This window comes from Delphinapterus leucas, chromosome X (genome assembly GCF_059928025.1).
Source record: "Delphinapterus leucas isolate spDelLeu-1000000601 "Yukka" chromosome X, BTC_Dleu_Yukka2, whole genome shotgun sequence".
NCBI lineage: Eukaryota > Metazoa > Chordata > Mammalia > Artiodactyla > Monodontidae > Delphinapterus > Delphinapterus leucas.
The window spans coordinates 92,203,403-92,225,131 of NC_143150.1; positions in this window are offsets into that span (position 1 = coordinate 92,203,403).

Sequence of the window (21,729 nt, forward strand, 5' to 3'; positions counted from 1 at the left end):
ATAAATCCACAATTATAGTTGGAGACTTCATCACCTCTATCTCAATAACTAATAGAACAATTAAACAGAAAATCATCAAGGATATAGAAGAACTTAACAGCTCTATCAACCAACAGAATCTAGTGGACATTTATAGAACACTACACCCAACAACAGCAGAAAAAACATTCTTTTAAAGTTCCCATGGAATATATACCAAGATAGACCACATCCTGGGTCACAAAACAAACATCAACAAATTTAAAAGAACTGAAATCATAGCAGAGTATTTTCTCTGACCATGGTTGAATTAAACTGGAATTACCAGAAAGATAAAGGAAATATCTCCAAAGAATTAGAAATTAAATAACACACTTCTAAATAATCCATGGGCCAAAGGGGAAATGGGAAAATATATTGAACTGAATGAAAATTAAAATAGAGCATGTCAAAATTTGGGAGGCACAGCTAAAGCAGTGGAGAGGGAAATTTAGAGCACTAAATGCTTACATTAGAAAACAAGAAAAGTCTTAAATCAATAGTCTAAGCTCCCATCTCAAGAACCTAAAAAAAGAACAGTAACATAATCCCAAAGCAAGCAGAGGAAAGGAAATATTAAAGATAAGAGCAGAAATCAACAAAATTGAGAACAGAAGAATAGAGAAAATTAACAACACAAAGAGCTGGTTCTTCAAAACGGTCACTAAAATGGATAAACACCTAACAAGACTCACAAAGAAAAAAGAGAGAAGACACTAATTACCAGTATTAGGAATGAAATAAGGGATATACCTGTAGATGCTGTAGACATCAAAAGGATACTATGGGAATATTACAAACAATTTTGCAGGCACAAGTTTGACAACTTACATGAAATGGACCAATTCCTTGAAAAACACAAACCATCACAACTAACCCATATGAAACAGAAAATTTGAATAGCTAAATATAAAATAACTAAATAAAATTTGAATAACCTATAACTACTTAGGAAATTGGATCTGTAATTTTAAAATTCCCATAAAATAAATGTCCAAGCCCAGATGCTTTCACTGGAGAATTCTACCAAATATTTAAAGAAGAATTAACATAAATTCTTCATAGCCTCTTATAGAAAATAAAAGAGAGAGAATACCTCCAATTCATTTTATGAAGCTAGTATTACCATGATGTCAAAATTAGAAAATGACTAAAAATAAGAAAACTACAGACGAATACCTCTCACGAATATAGATACAAAGATTCTCAACACAATATTAGCAACTAGATTCAGCAATATATAAAAAGAATTATACTGTGATCAAGTGGAGTTTATCTCAGGCATGCAAAGCTAGTTCAATATTCAAATAACAAGGTGATTAATCAACAGGATATAGAAGAAAAATCATATGTTCGTATCAATTGATATAGAAAAAACATTTGAAAAAATTCACCACACGTTCATGATAAAAATTCTCAGAAAAATAAGAATAGAGGGAACTTGGTAAAAATCATCTGCAAAATAAACTACAGTTATCATTATACCTAATGGTGAAAGATTGAATACATTCCTCCTAAGATCAGGAATAAGGTGAGGATATCAGCTAACACCACTGTTATTTAACATAGTGCTGGAGGTTCTAGCTAGTTCAGTAAGGCAAGAAAAGGAAATAAAAGTCATATGAATCATATGAATCATAAAGGAAGAAAGAAAATGGTTTCTATTTGCAGATTGCATGATTATCTATGTAGAAATTCTCAAGGAACCTACAAAAAAGCAAAACTCCCAGAACTAATAAGTGAGTTCAGCAAGATTGCAGAACACAGGGTAAATATATAAAAATCAATTTTCCTTCTATATACTACCAATGGATATGTGAACATTGAAATTTAAAAAAATATAATATCATTTACAAAACCAGATAAAAAAATATATCATTTACCATTGCTCAAAAAAATTAAATACTTAGGTGTGACTCTAACCAAAAAAATGCACAGCATTTATATGCTGAAAAATACAAAATGCTGATGAAAGAAGTCAAAGAAGACCTAAATAAATGGAGAGTCATGTCTTGTTCATGAATTTGAAGATTTAACATAGTAAAGATGTCAATTCTCCCCAAACTGATATACAGGTTCGGTACAATTTCTATCAAATCCCAGCCAGATTCTTTTTCTAGATACAGACAAGATTTTTCTATGTGGAAGTGCAAAGAAAACAGGATGGTTAAAACAATTTTGAAAAAGAAGAATAAAATGGGAAGAAACAGTCTACCTAATTTCAAGACTTACTATATAGCTACAGTAATCAAGACTGTGTGCTATCATTGGCAGAGGGATGAACACACAGAAAAATAGAATAGAATAGAGACTCTTGAAATCAACCCACACAAATATGTCCAACTGACTTTTGACAAAGGTGCAAAAGTAATTCAGTGGAGAAATGATAGCCTTTTCAATAAATTGTGCTGAAGCAATTGGACACCCATAGGCAAAAAAATAAACCTTGACCTAAGTCTTACACCATATACAAAAATTAACTCAAAATTGATCACAGATTTAAATGTAAAATATAAAACTACAAGAGTTTTAGAACAAAACATAGGAGACAATCATCAGAATCTGGGGCTAGACAAAGAGTGTTTAGACTTGTTACCAAAAGAATGATCCACAAAAGGAAAAATTGATAAACTGGATTTCAACAAAATTTAAAAGTTTCCCTTGCAAAAGACCCTGTTAAAAGGATGACAGACAACTAGAAGAAAATACGTACAAACTACATATCCAGTAGAAGACCTGTATCATAAATATATAATGAATTCTCAAAAGTTAACAGAAGGGCTTCCCTGGTGGCACAATTGTTGAGAGTCCGCCTGCCGATGCAGGGGACACAGGTTCGTGCCCTGGTCCGGGAAGATCCCACATGCTGAGGAGCGGCTGGGCCCATGAGCCATGGCCGCTGAGCCTGCGCGTCCGGAGCCTGTGCTCCACAACAGGAGAGGCCACAACAGTGAGAGGCCTGTGTACCGCAAAAAAAAAAAAAAAAAAAGTCAACAGAAAAAAATAATCCAATTAAAAAATGGGCAAAAGACATGACCAGACATTTCACCGAAGAGGATATATAGGTAGCCATTTAGTAAGCACATGAAAAGACGTTCAATACCATTGGCCATCAAAGAAATGAAAATTAAAACCACAGTGAGATAACCCTACACCCATCAAAATGGCTAAAGTAAACAATAGTGACAACATCAAATACTGATAATGATGTGGAAAAACTGGATCATTCAAACATTGAGAATGGAAATGTAAAATTGTACAGTCTTGCTGAAAATACTTTGGCAGTTTTTTTTTTTAAACTAAACATGTAATTACAATACTTCCTGTAAATTGTAGTCTTGGGCATTTATCCCAGAGAAATAACAACTTATATTCACACAAAAACCTGTACACAAATGTTCATAGTAGCTTTATTTATCTGCCCATATGTCCTTCAACAGGTGAATAGTTAAAGAAACTGTGGTAGATCCATACCATGGAATGCTACTTAGCAAGAAAAAGGAAAGAACTATTGATACACACAACTACTTTGAGGAATCTCCAGGAAACTATGCTGAGTGAAAGAAGCCAATCCACAAAGGTTACATACTGTATGATTCCAATTATATAACTTTTTGAAATGACTACATTTTAGAAATTAAGGAGAGATTAGCGATTGCCAGAAGTTAGAGACAAGGAGGGAGAGGCAAGAGTGGGTGTAGTTATAAAAGTGTAACTTGAGAGATCTTTGAGTGTTGGAAATGTTAAGTATCTTGACTGTGGTGGTGGATATACGAAACCACATGGCTGATACAATTGTTTAAGAAGTAATACATAGACACAAACATGCACACACATACATACAAACACAAATGAATACAAGTGAAACTGGAGAAATATGAATAAGATGCTTGCATTGTATCAATGTCAATATCCTGGTTGTGATATTCTATTATAGTTTTGCAAAGTATCACCATTGGATGAAACTGGGTCAGATGCGCAAGGGAATTCTATTTTTTTTTCACAACTGTATGCGAATATACAAATATTTCAATAAAAATTTTAAATAAAAGTAATATGGATCTCAACTTTATTTTTGGATACATTTTATTGTTTTTTTTCTCTTGAACTTGATGTGGACCTAGACCACCAATTAAGATACAAAGTAAATGTGAATTGAATATGTTTTATAACAAATTTTTTCATTATTTTTTAATTTAATTTTTATTTTATATTGGGGTATAGTTGATTTACAATGTTGTGTTAGTTTCAGGTGTACAACAAAGTGATTTGGCTATACATATACATATATCCATTCTTTTTCAGATTCTTTTCCCGTATAGGTTATTACAGAATATTGAGTCGAGTTCCCTGTACTATACAGTAGATCCTTGTTGATTATCTATTTTATATATAACAACTTTGTTTTTTAAATACATAGAAAAAACAAGAGGATTATTCAATGATCTGCTAACAATGATTGTTTTGGGGTTGTGGAATTATGGATGATTATTTCTTCTTTATACTATTCTGAACTTTCAAAATATTCATGATGAACATCTAAAGATGATACTATCAGAAAAATGAAGTATTTCATCTGAGCATCAATGTAACAATGTTCTTTAGAAATATACAAAGAGAAAGATTGAAGCTAGGGAGACAAATAAATTTTAGTAATATTAACATTTCAGCAAAGATGGAAAGGAGAGAATTTTGGACTTCCAATATCATTTCTGCCAACCTTCCTTGGTTTCTCAGTTTCTAAAGACAACTTCTATACTGAGTAGAAGGCACAAGTCACTAGGTCATAAAGTTAAAAGGTCTAGTTTTAAAACAACATGACTGATGGACCTACACGTCTGAAAGTTATTCTTGTTTGAAGTAGAGGAGAAGAAACTAAAGACATAGAGCCTATGTGTGTTAATTAAGAGAGAGGGGGAGTGGTGGAGTGGAGTTTGAAAAGTAAGACCAATAACCCAGGTGAAAGGTAGTGAGAAACTGATATATGTAAGATAGTGGTTGTAAGAAGTGGACAGGAATGAACAGTCACAGGACATATTAAGGAATAGGAATTTGACTGTATCATTTGGGGAATTTAACGCAGAGAGTTGATTACACAAATGAGAGATGAGCTGGGAGCCAAACAGAGCACAGTGAGGGACTCCAGAGATTGTCAACAGCAAGAAGCTCCCACCACTCCTCAACCAGAGGGCAATAGATGAAGCCATGTTACTGAAGCTCAGGGGCCAGGATTACACAGAGGAAGTTGGAAATACAGTAGCTTGTCTGGCAAGAACTGAAGCCACAGATGTAGCCACAGCTGGAAAATCTGCCTACATCAGAGAGAAAGGGTGTAAACACCCTAGCTTCTTTCTCATTCCCACCCTCCAATCTCCTACCAATGTCAAGTCCAGTTGCAAGCCAGATGACTTGAGAGTCTGGATAATGTAACCCATAGAAGTCAACTCCCTAGGATACAGAGCAGAGCTGGGGAAAGGCAAGAAACAGATGTGGGGGCAAACTGACAAAGGACTAACATAGCCAGTCTTCTTAGCTACTCAGCATCCATTCTCACCTCATAGCCACATTTAACAAATTCATGCTTCTGCCAGACATGAGACAACTACTCATGATACAAGTCACAGCTCTCTCCAACAAGGGGAGGAAGAAAGTTTCATTAGTCATTTTTCTATCTTAAGTCCAAGACTTCTTGGAATTATGGAATCACTCTTGTAAATACTAGATGTAGTTCCTTGGAGTCTGTTGACCTGTAAGTTAAAAAGCCAAGTGCTTATTACCAACATTCATCATACAAAATAGTAGGGAGAGAGAAATGAAATGAAAAGGGACATTGTTGTTTAATACACACATAATGAAGTACACCTCGCTGCTGCAATTCTTGTTCCTGTAACTGGGCATGTGGCCATAGTTGATATTTATCACTTTATTCTTCTACCTCATGTTTTGTTATTCTTGCGCTCTCAGCCAGCGCATTGACTGGTTGGAGTAGTTTTCCCAGTTGGGCAATCCAATCCTTCATTCCTTTTCAGGATCTTTCTTTCTGAATCCTTGGTGCTCCTATACTTAAATTAGGTTGCTGGAGACTTTGATTGGCTTTTACCATCAGACACAGAAGTACTAAAAGATGCTCCCATGAATCTTCTGGGTTTCAGACATAGTCCTCCCAACCCCCCATTGTATAGCAGCAAGCCAATTGCCCATCGTTAATCATGATCAATCACATCTGCCAATATAATTACCCTTTCTCTGATTGTTGGTTCAGTGGTACGAGGAGCTCCAAATGGCAGGTGACAGTCTCAACTTCTAGTTTATATTGACACTGACTGGGAGCATTTTTTCCTTTGGAACCAAGACTTCTATAACCATAGAGCTAAATGCTATGGACAGGAAGCAAAAGTTCTGTTAGGTGATTATTAGATATAATAGTGAAAAAGGTCATTACCACTTCTTCCTCTTAATTCCTGGACCCATGTATTCTATATAAGGGAGAAACATACCATATATGTTGGTCACTGGTTCAAAGAATATGCCACATCCTGAGGGAGAACATCCCAACACCACAGAATGTGACCTCCCAGTTGTTACCATAACTGCATCTCAATTAAGACATTCTACTATTTTATCAGGCTGGCAGCTCCTGAGTGATGGGGTACAAGCCAAGATAAGGAAATTGTAGTGGCATGATTTATTACTGTACTTTCCCTGCAGTGAAGTATATCCCTTAGACAGAAGCATTGCTGTGTGTGATAACATGATTGTGAATTAGGCATTCCATAAGCCCATAGATGGTAATGTTGAGAAGGCAAATCTATACTCATAATAGTAAGAACGAACTGTGGCCCCTCTATGATAAGAAAGGGCCAGATGTAATCAACTTGCCATCAGGTAGCTGGCTGGTCCCCCACAGAGAATGATGCTAAATTAGGAGCTCAGTTGTGCCAAATTAGTCCTTGATTTGGTGGGCCAGGACTCAGCAGTAACAGTGGCAGATCAGCTTTGGCAAAAAAAAGTCCCCATTATTGAGTCTTGCTAATATCTAACACCAGGGCCTCTCAAATAAAAACTCAGTCAGAAGCTGGTTGATATAAAAGCATGACAGATGCAACCTGCAGGCCATCAGTCCTCCTGAGTAGAGCAGAGGAATGACAGGGAGCGATTCTGAAGGAAAATAGGCCTGGCTTACTGAAGAGAGAATGTGGTTTCCCAGTTTTCTACTGTAGGTGACTGGGTGGACAGTAATTCACTGGGCTGAGGATACAGGAGTTTGGGATTGTGTTGTGTTGAAGGTGCCTAAGGGAAGTCATTGTAAAGCTGCCAAGGGTGCAATCTGAAGATCAGGAGAGAAGTCTGTGATAGAGATATATAACCAGGAGTCAACAGAACGTGAAAAGTCTTTGAAATCATAGGCGTAAGTGAGTTCACTCAGGATTAGTGTAGGATGATCGGAGAAGAGGACCAGAGACAAAGCTTAGACACCACCAACACTCAAGTGACTGGCCATGGAAAAGAAGGCTGTGAGGAAGAAGTCAGAGCGGTGTCTCAGAAACTAAGGGAGAGGGCTTCCCTGGTGGTGCAGTGGTTAGGAATCTGCCTGCAATGCAGGGGACGCGGGTTTGAGCCCTGGTCCAGGAGGATCCCACATGCTGCAGAGCAACGAAGCCTGTGTGCCACAACTACTGAGACCACAAGCTACAACTTCTGAGCCCACACACCACAACTACTGAAGCCCACGTGCCTAGAGTCCATACTCTGCAACAAGAGAAGCCACCGTGATGAGAAGCCTGCGCATTGCAACCAAGAGTAGCTCCCGCTCGCCACAACTAGAGAAAGCCCACGTGCAGCAATGAAGACGTAAGGTAGATAGCTAGTGGGAAGCAGCTGCATAGCACAGGGAGATCAGCTCGGTGCTTTGTGACCGCCTGGAGGGGTGGGATAGGGAGGGTGGGAGGGAGGGAGATGCAAGAGGGAAGAGATATGGGAACATATGTATATGTATAACTGATTCACTTTGTTATAAAGCAGAAACTAACACACCATTGTAAAGCAATTATACTCCAATAAAGATGTAAAAAGAAAAAAAGACCCAATGCAGCCAAAAATAAATTAATTAAATAAATTTTAAAAATAAAATGAAGGCATCATTTAAAAAAGAAAAAGAAAAGAAAGAAAGAAACTAAGGGAGAAAGAACCACCCAGAAAAAAGGGAGTGGTCAAAAAGGTCTTACTCACCTGAGAGGTCAAGTAAGATAAGCCTGGAAAGATCCAAGAAAATGGGTCAATAGGAGATTGATGGCTCAAATTGGAAATGGAGGACTCCTTAGCCAAATCCTTCATTTTACTTTCTTTCTTTATTTCTCAGAACACTTTTCCTGAAAGTTTGATCAATTTGAGGGAAAATAATTTCCAATCCAAAGTTTAAGTGTTCATGTCTAAGCAAGAAAAGTGATGTGCTTTGTGGGGAGTCTGGGCAGGGCATGTGACAGGGAGAGAAGGGCATAGGAGGCAAAGATTTCTCTCACCATTCTCTCTGCTGTGTACTAGAGAATGGAAAAGGCTAAACAAGCAAGTGATTACTTGTTGCTTCTGGAAGCTGTAAGAATTGTGATCCTGCTGATCTGGGGACAATTTTCTTTTTAGAGATATTACGTGAAAATTATTTATTCCTTTTTATTGAAGAGATAATATAGTAACAAATATTTTAAAAATCTGTTAAAATAATATTTAAAACCCTCAAACCTACCATTCTGCCATTAATTATTAAATATTTTCTTTCATAATTATACTTTTACATGGTTGTAATCATACCATGTGATTTTTTTCCAAATTAGAGTCACAAAATTAAAATAAAAGTTTAGAATTTTGCAATGTCCCCTTGAGATCCTTAGAACTAGTAAATCTTGCCTTCGAAAACTGGGAAGTGTGTTGGATTCTTAGAGTCCTGAGAAATCTGGAAGAGACCTTAGAGGTTATCTTATCCAACCCCTTATTTCAGAGATGACTAAATTGAGGCCCAGAGAAGTAGAGTGGATTTATTTAAGGTCAGGAAATAATACATGGCAAGACCTTCTCTAGAACCCTGGGCTTTGGAGTTCAGTTTCTAGCATGCTTGCCACCAACACACCTCTGTCTCTAGCAGTAGGTTTGCTTAGCATAATTGTGATTAGGGTGCCATGCATTGTATGTACACTTCATCCAGGAGACTGCAAATACAGCAATAGTCTGCAGCTCCTACCATCAGGAGATAGTCCATTTATCCACTTTTTGAATCTTGTGACTTGTTTTGACCACAGAATGCAATGGAAATGATATTGTATAATTGTCAACCTAGGTCTTAAGAAATCTTGCAGCTTCTGCTTTCATACTCTTAGAACTCTGAGACCACCACGTGTAGGACCCAGGGCTAGCCTGCTGAATGATGAGAGACAAGATATCTGAGTGAGACTGTCTTAGGTCATCCAGCCTTTAGCCAACCTGCCAGCAGGGATTAGTGGACCAGAAAAACTGCCCAACCAACCCACAGAATCATGAGTGAAAGGACTGATTGCTTTAAGGCACTAAGTGTTGGGATTTTATTTAACACTGCAAAAGCTAATGCATGCCTACATTTCTTTATTGTGCTGATAACCCACTCCATTAGAATAAATCATACTTCATATCTTACGGTTTCTTGAATCAAGAGACTAGGAAGTGTATTTTTTTCCGGTCTTAATTTTGTTTTATCATTTTCTTTTAGATGTTTAAGCTTTAAAAAGAAATATATAAAACAAATTTTTGGACATGTGAGTCTATGTGCAGCTTTTTGAAGGCCATCTGCTTTGAAAAACTGTTGGTAGAGCCCTTTATTTTTACCAACAATCTCCACTTCTCCTGCCCACATCTCAAGGCATTGAACATCAATCTATACATATGGATCAAGGTGATACTAAAGTGGTGTTGGGGCAGGTGAGGAGGGAGCTCCACTGTAAATTAGGAAAGAGCAGTGACTTTTTTTCTTAGTTTGATTCCAGCCTGGGGCTTTCTAAATAAACATGGCAGAAGCATCTCCCCAAGTGACGCAATGAGGAAAATGAAGAAGAATGAATATATTCCTGATCTGCAGCATGGCAGATGAACAGGCTGAAAACTCCTACTCCCATCAAAGGCTCTAGGGATTTATTACTCATAGCTTTTCATTTCCATGGTATCCTGAATTTGATACACACTATCTCTTAACAAAAATGCACTTATAGAAAATGTCCATATTTGCCTGATTAGGTACTGACGTCACATAGACTTTCAACATGCAGTGATTCAATCTTGTGACCAAGTTTGATATTTACTTTGATGAGATTGTATCAAGCACTGCTGCCTGGGCTCTGAAACACAGCAAAACACTGAGCTGGACAATTTTTGGCTGTTGCCATTACATGCCTATAATATCTCTCAGAAAAGAGAGCGTGGAGGGGATTATTGTCTTTTATAGGTTTAGTCCCTGTAATTACACCCTGGTCAGTTGAGATCTTTTCTTTTTATCGTTTAAATACACTTCAAAGATAAGTCAAAATTCTTTAGACCATAAAGTTTGCAGCCAGCTGTTTCACCTTCTTTATTGGTTTCTGGGGCCACTTATGTTACTTTTTCCCTTCTTTTTCTCCATCAGGTTCCTCTAACAAGAGATAAGCAACAAAAATAGTCATACACAATGACACAGAATCTAACAATAATCATCAACTAAAGAGCACTCTTGTCACAGTCAAACTCTAAGCAGAGAGACAAAAGACAAGAAGAAATCTTAATGATCAACAAGTATTCATCTTTTAGGAACCATCATTTATTCAACAGAAGTTTACTGAGCACCAATCCTGTGCCAGACAAGATGCAAGATTCTAAAAGTTCCGAAGTGAACAGGAAAAATCCTGATCTCACCCTTAGGGAATAGTCAGGTGTCCTGGCCTCAGCCTGATTTCTACATTTCTTCTAGTTTTATCTTTTATCTCAGTTATAGGTCTGTACTAAGAGAAAAATTGCCTAGTAATGTGGTTTCTTTCCAAATAATAATAATAATAATAGCTAATACCTTTATAGTGCTTACTATGTGCCAAAAAGTATTCTATGCATTTTCATACATTAACTGATTTAATCCTGAACAATCTTTTGAGGTACCATTATGATTCCTCTTTTTTACAAATGAGGAAACTGAGGCAGAGAGAGGTTAAGTAATTTACACAGATTCAAACTATTCACTACACTGTTCTTACTAGGGCAGAACACTGTAGAGAGTTGTTATTTTTTAGCAACAAGGATTGAAAGAAAATGTGATATTGTTGACCCTAAGTTAATAAATTTGAATGTCAAAGTATCCCCTTCTCTAAGCATTCAGCCTAACTGAGACTTAATAATCTAATCTGAATGCTTTCCACCAAACAGGTGCCCTTAAAAACCACATCCAGGGCTTCCCTGGTGGCGCAGTGGTTGAGAGTCTGCCTGCCGATGTAGGGGACACGGGTTCGTGCCCCGGTCCGGGAGGATCCCACATGCTGCGGAGCGGCTGGGCCCGTGAGCCATGGCTGCTGAGCCTGCACGTCCAGAGCCTGTGCTCTGCAACGGGAGAGGCCACAACAGTGAGAGGCCCGTGTACTGCAAAAAAAAAAAAAAAAAAAATCCAAAGGAAAATAAATTGTAGAGAGTGTTGAATTTTCTTAAAAAGTGCTGCTGATTTATGACTAGCCTGTCCAATCAGGCTTTCAGCCCATAAGTTAGTATATCTGCTTCTATATTGAAATGGAATATCAGGTCCCACATATTCCCAGAGGGAACCAGGGAAATTTGGTGAAGTGTTTACTAGAATTTCCTTGTGGGTGCCTTCTTCCAAAGATATGAAGATCCTCTATCTAGAGTTTTCTGAAAAGACCTAGTGTCAATGATAGTAAATCATTGATAGTAAACCATTGTCAGAGTATATATCAGATAAACCTTTATGTCTTGTCTCTTGTACATATGTATGTGTACCTGAATCAGGTGGGTAGACACTCTGAAGAATGTTTTGCCTAAACTTACTCTGGTCTCCTGGAGATAACTGCTAGCCTACATCTGATTCCTGGGGAACAGAACATTCTGAACAATAGGCAACAACTGCTTATTTTAACAGGCAAACTAGCACACTGACAACCCCTGTTTGCCCCCAAAGACACATGAGTAAGTATCTTCCAAAATTAAAGATAACCTTTAAAAATAGCAATGATGATGTTGGCGATGATGGTAGTAAATGAAATTTGTTTAGCTCTTATAATATGCCGAGCTCCATGCTAAATGCTTTATAGCAGTTAGAGTCTCTTTAAATCTCACAATAATTCTCATTCCAAAGGAATTTTAAATGACCACTGTGGCAAAGTTTTCAAACTTTGATATGTGTAGAAATTAGCTGGGAAGCTTATTAAAAATGTAGCTTCCCAAGCCCCACTCCGGAACATATGATTGAGTAGCTATGAGAAGTAGTTCAAACACCTTTTAATAAAAATAATGGAAAACTGGTTAAAATGACTGCTATCAATCAATCCAGTTAAATAAATTTGCTATAGATTGTGTCCTCCCAAAATTCATATGTTAAATCCTAACCCCCAAAGTGATGGTATTTGGAGGTGGGGCCTTTGGGAGGTGATTAGGTCATGAGGTTGGAGCTCTCATGAATGGGATTTGTGCCCTTATAAGAGAGACCACAGAGCTCCCTTGTCCTTTCTGCCATGTGAAGACACAACAATAAGACAACCATGAACCAGGAAGTGAGCTCTCACCATACACTGAATCTGTTGGTACCTTGATCTTGGACTCCCTAGCCTCCAGAACTGCGAAAAATAAATTCCTACTGTTTATAAGACACCCAGTCTATGGTATTCTGTTATAGCTGCCCAAAAGACTAAGAAAAAAATTTGCTGAGCTTCTACTCAGTCCACACAGAAATGAACAAAATAAGAATCTTTGCTGTTCATCATCTTATAAAAAGAATGATAGTATTGAACATATCCTTCCCCAAGGCAAAAAAGTTTCTGTTGATTGTGAGACAGATTTGGGGGAAAGCAAGTAAAATTAACAAGAAAGGAAGGAGAGGGAGAGGAGTATTAAAAGCAGGGGGATATTCTGGTTATCTATTGCTTCACACCAAGCCACTTTGAGATTTAAAAGAACAGTGATCAATTATTTTGCTTATGAATCTGAAATTTGGGAAGGGCTCATTGGGGACAATTTATCTTTGCTCCATGTAGTGCCACATATGGTGGCTTTACTTGAGCTGAGCTCAGCTGGGTTGAGCATTTACTTCCAAGATGGCTCACTCATATAGCTGGCAAGTTGGTACTGGTTATTGGTTCCTCTCCATGTTGGACTATTCCATATAGTGGCTTGGGCTTCCTCACAGCATGGGGGCTGGGTTATAAGAATGATCTTCCCAAGGGACAAGAAGTTGAAGCTGACAATTTCTTGAGGCCTGGGCTCAGAAAGTAGCACAACATCACTTCTATAACATTCAATTGGTCAAACAATCACAAAGCCCAGATTCATGGGGAAGGGTTATATATTTCACTATTCAATCGTAGGAATGTCACAGAACATTGGGGTAATGCTTTAAAATTACAACAGGGACAGAGAAAGGGAAGTCTGAAAACATGAAAGAGAAAATTTGCCTGCTTTGCTAAGGTCAGTTTTTTAGAAAACTTAATTGAGAGCAGTTCAATCTGAATTTTTCTTAAAAACTACTGCTGACTCTTAGTCAGCCTGTCCAAATGTCTTCTTAGGAAAGTTTCTTAACCTTTTTAAGCCTCAGTTTTATCATCTATAAATTAGGGATAACAATCTCTCCCTTACAGTGAAGATTGTGAAGACAACCTGACTGAAGTCACTGAACATGTATCTTTTCAGGCCTGCTTTTCCAAACTGAAGTAAGCTGACTGTCTGGGGTAGTGGCTCACATGAGAATTTGAAATGAGAGCTGAGATAGCAATATCTCCTCATCACAAATAATGCCAATAAAGACTATTTCTCTGATTCTAAGTGGATTGCTCAAGTTCAATTACTTAAAAATATACTCAATGGGGCTTCCCTGGTGGCGCGGGGGTTGAGAGTCTGCCTGCCGATGCAGGGGACACGGGTTCGTGCCCCGGTCCGGGAAGATCCCACATGCCGCGGAGCGGCTGGGTCTGTGAGCCATGGCCACTGAGCCTGCGCGTCCGGAGCCTGTGCTCCGTAACGGAAGAGGCCACAACAGTGAGAGGCCCGTGTACTGCAAAAAAAAAAAAAAAAAAAAAAAAAAAAAAAATATATATATATATATATATATATATATATATAAACAATGATTTCTTCCTATCATTTCAAGGACCCAGGTCATGGTTTTCCATTGAGAATAAAATATTAGGATGGGGGAGTCCTTCAAGATGGTGGAGGAGCAAGACATGGAGAGATCATCTTTCTCCCCATAAATACATCAAAAATACATCTACATGTGGAACAACTCCTACAAAACACCTACTGAACACTGGCAGAAGACCTCAGACTTCCCAAAAGGCAAGAAAATCCCCACATATCTGAGTAGGGCAAAAGAAAAAAGAAAAAACAGAGACAAAAGAATAGGGACAGGACTTGCACCTCTGGGAAAGAGCTGTGAAGGAGGAAAAGTTCCACACACTAGGAAGCCCCTTCACTGGCGGAGACGAGGGCGGGGGGGGGGCGGGGGGGAAGCTTTGGAGCCATGGAGGAGAGGTCAGCAACAGGGGTGCAGAGGGCAAAGCGGAGAGATTCCCACACAGAGGATCAGTGCCAACCAGCACTCACCAGCCCGAGAGGCTTGTCTCCTCGCCCGCCAGGGCGGGTGGGGCTGGGAGCTGAGGCTTGGGCTTTGGAGGTCAGACCCCAGGGAGAGGACTGGGGTTGGCGGCGTGAACACAGCCTGAAGGGGGCTAGTGCTCCACAGCTAGCTGGAGGGAGTCTTGAGAAAAGTCTGGACCTGCCTAAGAAGCAAGGGACCATTGTTTCGGGGTGCGTGAGGAGAGGGGATTCCTTCCCTGTCTGCCCACAGAAGGCAGAGCACTGCCTAAATGAGCTCCAGAGACAGGCGTGAGCCGCGACTATCAGCTTGGACCCCAGAGACAGGCATGAAATGCTAATGCTGCTGCTGCAGCCACCAAGAATCCTGTGTGCAAGTGCAGGTCACTATATACACACCTCCCCCTCTGGGAGCCTGTGCAGCACGCCACTGCCAGGGTCCCATGATCCAGGGATAACTTTACCAGGAGAACACACATCACCCCTCAGGCTGGTGCAACGTCACGCTGGCCTCTGCCACATCAGGCTTGCCCCGCATTCCAATTATGACTACTGCACCACTCCCTGCCCCCGGCCTGAGAGAGCAACAGAACCCTAATCAACTGCTGCTTTAACCCCATCCTGTCTGGGTGGGGAACAGACTCCTGAGGGCAGCCTACATGCAGAGGCGGGGCCCAAACCAAAGCTGAACCCAAGGAGCTGTGTGAACAAAGAAGAGAAAGCAAAATTTCTCCGTGCAGCCTCAGGAGCAGCAGATTAAATTCCCACAATCAACTTGATAAACCCTGAATCTGAAGAATACCTGAATAGACAATGAATGTTCCCAAAATTGAGGTGGTGGACTTTGGGAGCAACTGTAGACTTGGGGTTTGCTTTCTGCACCTAATTTGTTTCTGGTTTTATGTTTATCTTAGTTTAGTACTTAGAGCTTATCATCATTGGTGGATTTGTTTATTGGTTTGGTTGCTCTCTTCCTTTATATATATATATTTTTCCTTTTTCTCCTTTTGTGAGTATGTTTGTGTATGCTTCTTTGTGTGATTTTGTCTGTATTAGTTTGCTTTTACCATTTATCCTAGAGTTCTGTCTGTCCGAATTTTTGTTTTTGTTTTGTTTTGTTGTTTTTTTATCTTTCTTCCTTTTCTTCTGAACTGTGTGGCTGGCAAGGTCTTGGTGCCACGGCCAAGTATCAGGCCTGAGCCTCCAAGATAGGAGGGCTGAGTCCAGAATATTGGACCACCAGAAACCTCCTGGGCCCATGTCATATCAACTGGTGAGAGGTCTCCCAGAGATCTTCATCTCAACCTTAAGACAGAGCTCCAGCATATGGCCAGAAAGCTCCAGTGCTGGATGCCCCATGCCAAACAACTAGCAAGACAGGAACACAACCCCACCCATTAGCAGAGAGGCTGCCTAAATTCATATAAGTTCACAGACACCCCAAAACACAGCACTGGACATGGCCCTGCCCACCAAAAGGACAAGATACAGCCCCACCCACCAGAACACAGGCACCAGCCCCTCCAACAGGATGGCTACAAAAGCCACTGAACCAACCCCACCCACAAGAGGCAGTCACCAAAAATAACAGGAACTATGAACCTGCAGCCTGCAAAAAGGAGACCCCAAACATAGTAAGTTAAACAAAATGAGAAAACAGAGGAATATGCAGCAGATGAAGGAGCAAGGTAAAAACCCACCAGACCAAACAAATGAAGAGGAAATAGGCAGTCTACCTGAAAAAGGATTCAGAGTAATAATAGTAAAGATGATCCAAAATCTCGGAAATAAAATGGTGAAAATACAAGAAATGCTTAACAAAGACCTAGAAGAACTAAAGAGCAAACAAACAATGATGAACAACAAAATAAATGGAATTAAAAATACCCTAGAAGGACTCAATAGCAGAATAACTGAGGCAGAAGAAAGTATAAGTGACCTGGAAGATAAAGGAGTAGAAGTAACTGCTGCAGAGCAGAACAAAGAAAAAAGAATGAAAAGAATTAAGGACAGTCTCAGAGACCTCAGGGACAACATTAAATGCACAACATCTGAATTATAGGGTTCCCAGAAGAAGAGAAAAAGAAAGGGACTGAGAAAATATTTGAAGACATTATAGTTGAAAACTTCCCTAACACGGGAAAGGAAATAGTCAAGTCCAGGAAGTGCAGAGAGTCCCATACAGGATAAACCCAAGGAGAAACACGCCAAGACACATATTAATCAAACTATCAAAAACTAAATACAAAGATAAATATTAAAATCAGCAAGGGAAAAGCAACAAATAATATACAAGGGAAACCCAATAACGTTAACATCTGATCTTTCAGCAGAAACTCTCCAAGCCAGAAAGGTGTGGCAGGACATTTTTAAAGTGATGAAAGGAAAAAAGCCACAACCAAGAAAACTCTACACAGCAAGGATCTCATTCACATTCAATAGAGAAATGAAAACCTTTAGACAAGCAACAGTTAAGAGAATTCAGCACCACCAAATGAGCTTTACAAAAAATGCTAAATGAGCTTCTCCAGACAGGAAACACAAGAGGTGGAAAAGACCTACAAAAACAACCCCAAAACAATTAAGAAAATGGTAATAGGAACATACATAATGATAATTTCCTTAAATATAAATGGATTAAATGCTCCAACCAAAAGACACAGACTGGCTGAATGGATACAAAAACAAGACCTGTATATATGCTGTCTACAAGAGATGACTTCAGACCTAGGGACACATACAGACTGAAAGTGGGGGATGGAAAACGATATTCCATGCAAATGGGAATCAAAAGAAAGCTGGAGCAGCAATTCTCATATCAGACAAAATAGACTTTAAAATAATGACTATTACAAGAGACAAAGAAGGACACCACATAATGATCAGGAGATCAATCTAAGAAGAAGATATAACAATTGTAAATATTTATGCACCCAACATAGGAGCACCTCAATAAATAAGGCAAATGCTAACAGCCATAAAAGGGGAAATCGACAGTAACACAATCATAGTAGGGGACTTTAACACCCCACTTTCAGCAATGGACAGATCATCCAAAATGAAAATAAATAAGGAAACACAAGTTTTAAAAGACACATTAGACCAGATAGACTTAATTGATATTTATAGGACATTCCATTCAAAAACAACAGAATACGCTTTCTTCTCAAGTGCTTATGGAACATTCTCTGAGATAGATCATATCTTGGGTCACAAATCAAGCCTCGGTAAACTTAAGAAAATTAAAATCATATCAAGTATCTTTTTTGACAACAGCACTATGAGACTAGATATCAGTTACAGGAAAAAAACTCTAAGAAACACAAACACATGGAGGCTAAACGAGACACTACTAAATAAGCAAGAGATCACTGAAGAAATCAAAGAGGATATCAAAAAATACCTAGAAACAAATGCTAATGAAAACACAGTGACCCAAAACCTATGGGATGTAGCAAAAGCATTTCTAAGAGGGAAGTTTATAGTGATACAATCCTACCTCAAGAAAGAAGAAACATCTCAAATAAACAACCTAACCTTACACCTAAAGCAATTAGAGAAAGAAGAACAAAAAGACCCCCAAAGTTAGCAGAAGGAAAGAAATCATAAAGATCAGATCAGAAATAAATGAAAAAGTAATGAAGGAAACAAGAGCAAAGATCAAAAAAACTAAAAGCTGGTTCTTTAAGAAGATAAACAAAATTGATAAACCTCTAGCCAGAATCATCAAGAAAAAAAGGGAGAAGACTCAAATCAATAGAATTAGAAATGAAAAAGGAGAAGTAAAACTGACACTGCAGAAATACAAAGGATCATGAGAGATTACTACAAACAACAATATGCCAATAAAACGGGCAATCTGGAAGTAATGGACAAATTCTTAGAAAAGTACATCCTTCCAAGACTGAACCAAGAAGAAATAGAAAATATAAACAGACCAATCGCAAGCACGGAAATTGAGACTGTGATTAAAAATCTTCCAACCAACAAAAGGCCAGGACCAGATGGCTTCACAGGCGAATTCTATCAAACATTTAGAGAAGAGCTAACACCTATCCTTCTCAAAGTCTTCTAAAATATAGCAGAGGGAGGAACACTCCCAAACTCATTCTACAAAGCCACCATCACCCTGATACAAAAACCAGACAAAGATGGATGTCACAAAAAAAGAAAGGTACAGGTCAATATCATTGATGAACATAGATGCAAAAATCCTCAACAAAATACTAGCAAACAGAATCCAACAGCACATGAAAAGGATAATACACAGTGATTAATTGGGGTTTATCACAGGAATGAAAGGATTCTTCAATATATACAAATCAGTGAATGTGATACACCATATTAACAAACTGAAGTATAAAAACCATATGATCATCCCAATAGATGCAGAGAAAGCTTTTGACAAAGTTCAACACCAATTTATGTTAAAAACTCTCCAGAAAGTGGGCATAGGTTACCTACCTCAAAATAATAAAGGTCAGGGCTTCCCTGGTGGCACAGTTGTTGAGAGTCCACCTGCCAATTCAGGGGACACGGGTTCGCGCCCTGGTCCGGGAAGATCCCACATGCCACGGAGTGGCTGGGCCCATGAGACATGGCCGCTGAACCAGCGAGTCTGGAGCCTGTGCTCCGCAATGGGAGAGGCCACAACAGTGAGAGCCCAGCGGACCACACACACACACACACAAAAATAATAATAATAATAAAGGTCACATATGACAAACCGACAGCCAACACCGTTCTCAATGGTGAAAAACAGAAACCATTATTCAACAGAGTTTTGGAAGTTGTAGCCACAGCAGAGAAGGAAAAGAATTAAAAGGAATTTAAATCAGAAAAGAAGAAGTAAAACTGTCAGTGTTTGCAGATGACATGATACTATACATAGACAATCCTAAAGATGCTACCAGAAAACGACTAGAGCTAATCAATGAATTTGGTAAAGTAGCAGGATACTAAATTAATGCACAGAAATCTCTGGCATTCCTATACACTAATGATGAAAAATCTGAAAGTGAAATTAAGAAAACACTCCCATTTACCATTGCAACAAAAACAATAAAGTATCTAGGAATAAACCTACCTAAGGTGGTAAAAGACCTGTATGTCAAAAACTATAAGACAATGATCAAAAAAATTAAAGATGATACAAACAGATAGAGAGATATACCACGTTCTTGGATTGGAAGAATCAACATTGTGAAAATGACTATATTACCCAAAGCAAACTACAGATTCAGTACAATCCTTATCAAGCTACCAATGACATTTTTCACAGAACTAGAACAGAGAATTTTACAGTTTGCATGGAAACGCAAGAAACCCAGAATAGCCAAAGCAGTCTTGAGGGGAAAAAATGGAGCTGGAGGAATCAGACTCCCTGACTTCAGACTATACTACAAAGCTACAGTAATCAAGAGAGTATGGTACTGGCACAAAAACAGAAATATAGGTCAAAGGAATAGGATAGAAAGCCCAGAGACAAGCCCAGCACATGTGGTCACCTTATCTTTGACAAAGGAGGCAAAAATATACAATGGAGAAAAGACCGCCTGTTCAATAAGTGGTGCTGTGAAAACTGGACAGCTATATGTAAAAGAATGACATTAGAACACTCCCTAACACCATACACAAAAATAAACTCAAAATGGATTAAAAACCTAAATGTAAGGCCAGACACTATAAAACTCTTAGAAGATAACATAGGCAGAACATGCTATGCCATAAATCACAGCAAGATCCTTTTTGACCCACCTCCTAGAGAAATGGAAATAAAAACAAAAATAAACAAATGGGACCTTATGAAACTTAAAAACTTTTGCACAGCAAAGGAAACCATAAACAAGACGAAAAGACAACCCTCAGAATGGGAGAAAATATTTGCAAATGAAGCAACTGACAAAGGATTAATCTCCAAAATATACAAGCAACTCATGCAGCTCAATATCAAAAAAACAAAAACCCAATCCAAAAATGGGTGCAAGACCTAAATAGACATTTCTCCAAAGAACATATAGAGATTGCCAAGAAATACATGAAAGGATGCTCAAGATCACTAATCATTAGAGAAATGCAAATAAAAACTGCAATGAGGTATCACCTCACACCGGTCAGAATGGCCATCATCAAAAACTCTACAAACAGATAATTAACGATTCTTGACGAGGGGAAGATGGCAGAAGAGTAAGATGCGGAGATCACCTTCCTCCCCACAGATACACCAGAAACACATCTACACGTGGAACAACTCCTACAGAACACCTACTGAACGCTGGCAGAAGACCTCAGACCTCCCAAAAGGCAAGAAACTCCCTACGTACCTGGGTAGGGCAAAAGAAAAAAAGAAAAAACAGAGACAAAAGAATAGGGACGGGACCTGCACCAGTGGGAGGGAGCTGTGAAGGAGGAAAGGTTTCCACACACTAGGAAGCCCCTTCGCGGGCGGAGACCGCGGTGACGGAGCGGGGGAGCTTTGGAGCCACGGAGGAGAGCGTAGGAACAGTGGTACAGAGGGCAAAGTGGGGAGATTCCCGCACAGAGGATCGGTGCTGACCCGCACTCACCAGCCCTAGATGCTTGTCTGCTCACAAGCCAGGGCGGGCGGGGCTCGAGCTGAGGCTCGGGCTTTGGTCGGACTGCAGGGAGAGGCAGCGTGAACACAGCCTGAAGGGGTTAGTGCACCACGGCTAGCCGGGAGGGAGTCCGGGAAAAAGTCTGGAGCTGCCGAAGAGGCAAAAGACTTTTTCTTCCCTCTTTGTTTCCTGGTGCGTGACGAGAGGGGATTAAGAGCGCTGCTTAAAGGAGCTCCAGAGACGGGCGCAAGCTGCAGCTAAAAGCGCGGACCCCAGAGATGGGCATGAGACGCTAAGGCTGCTGCTGTCGCCACCAAGAAGCCTGTGTGCGAGCACAGGTCAC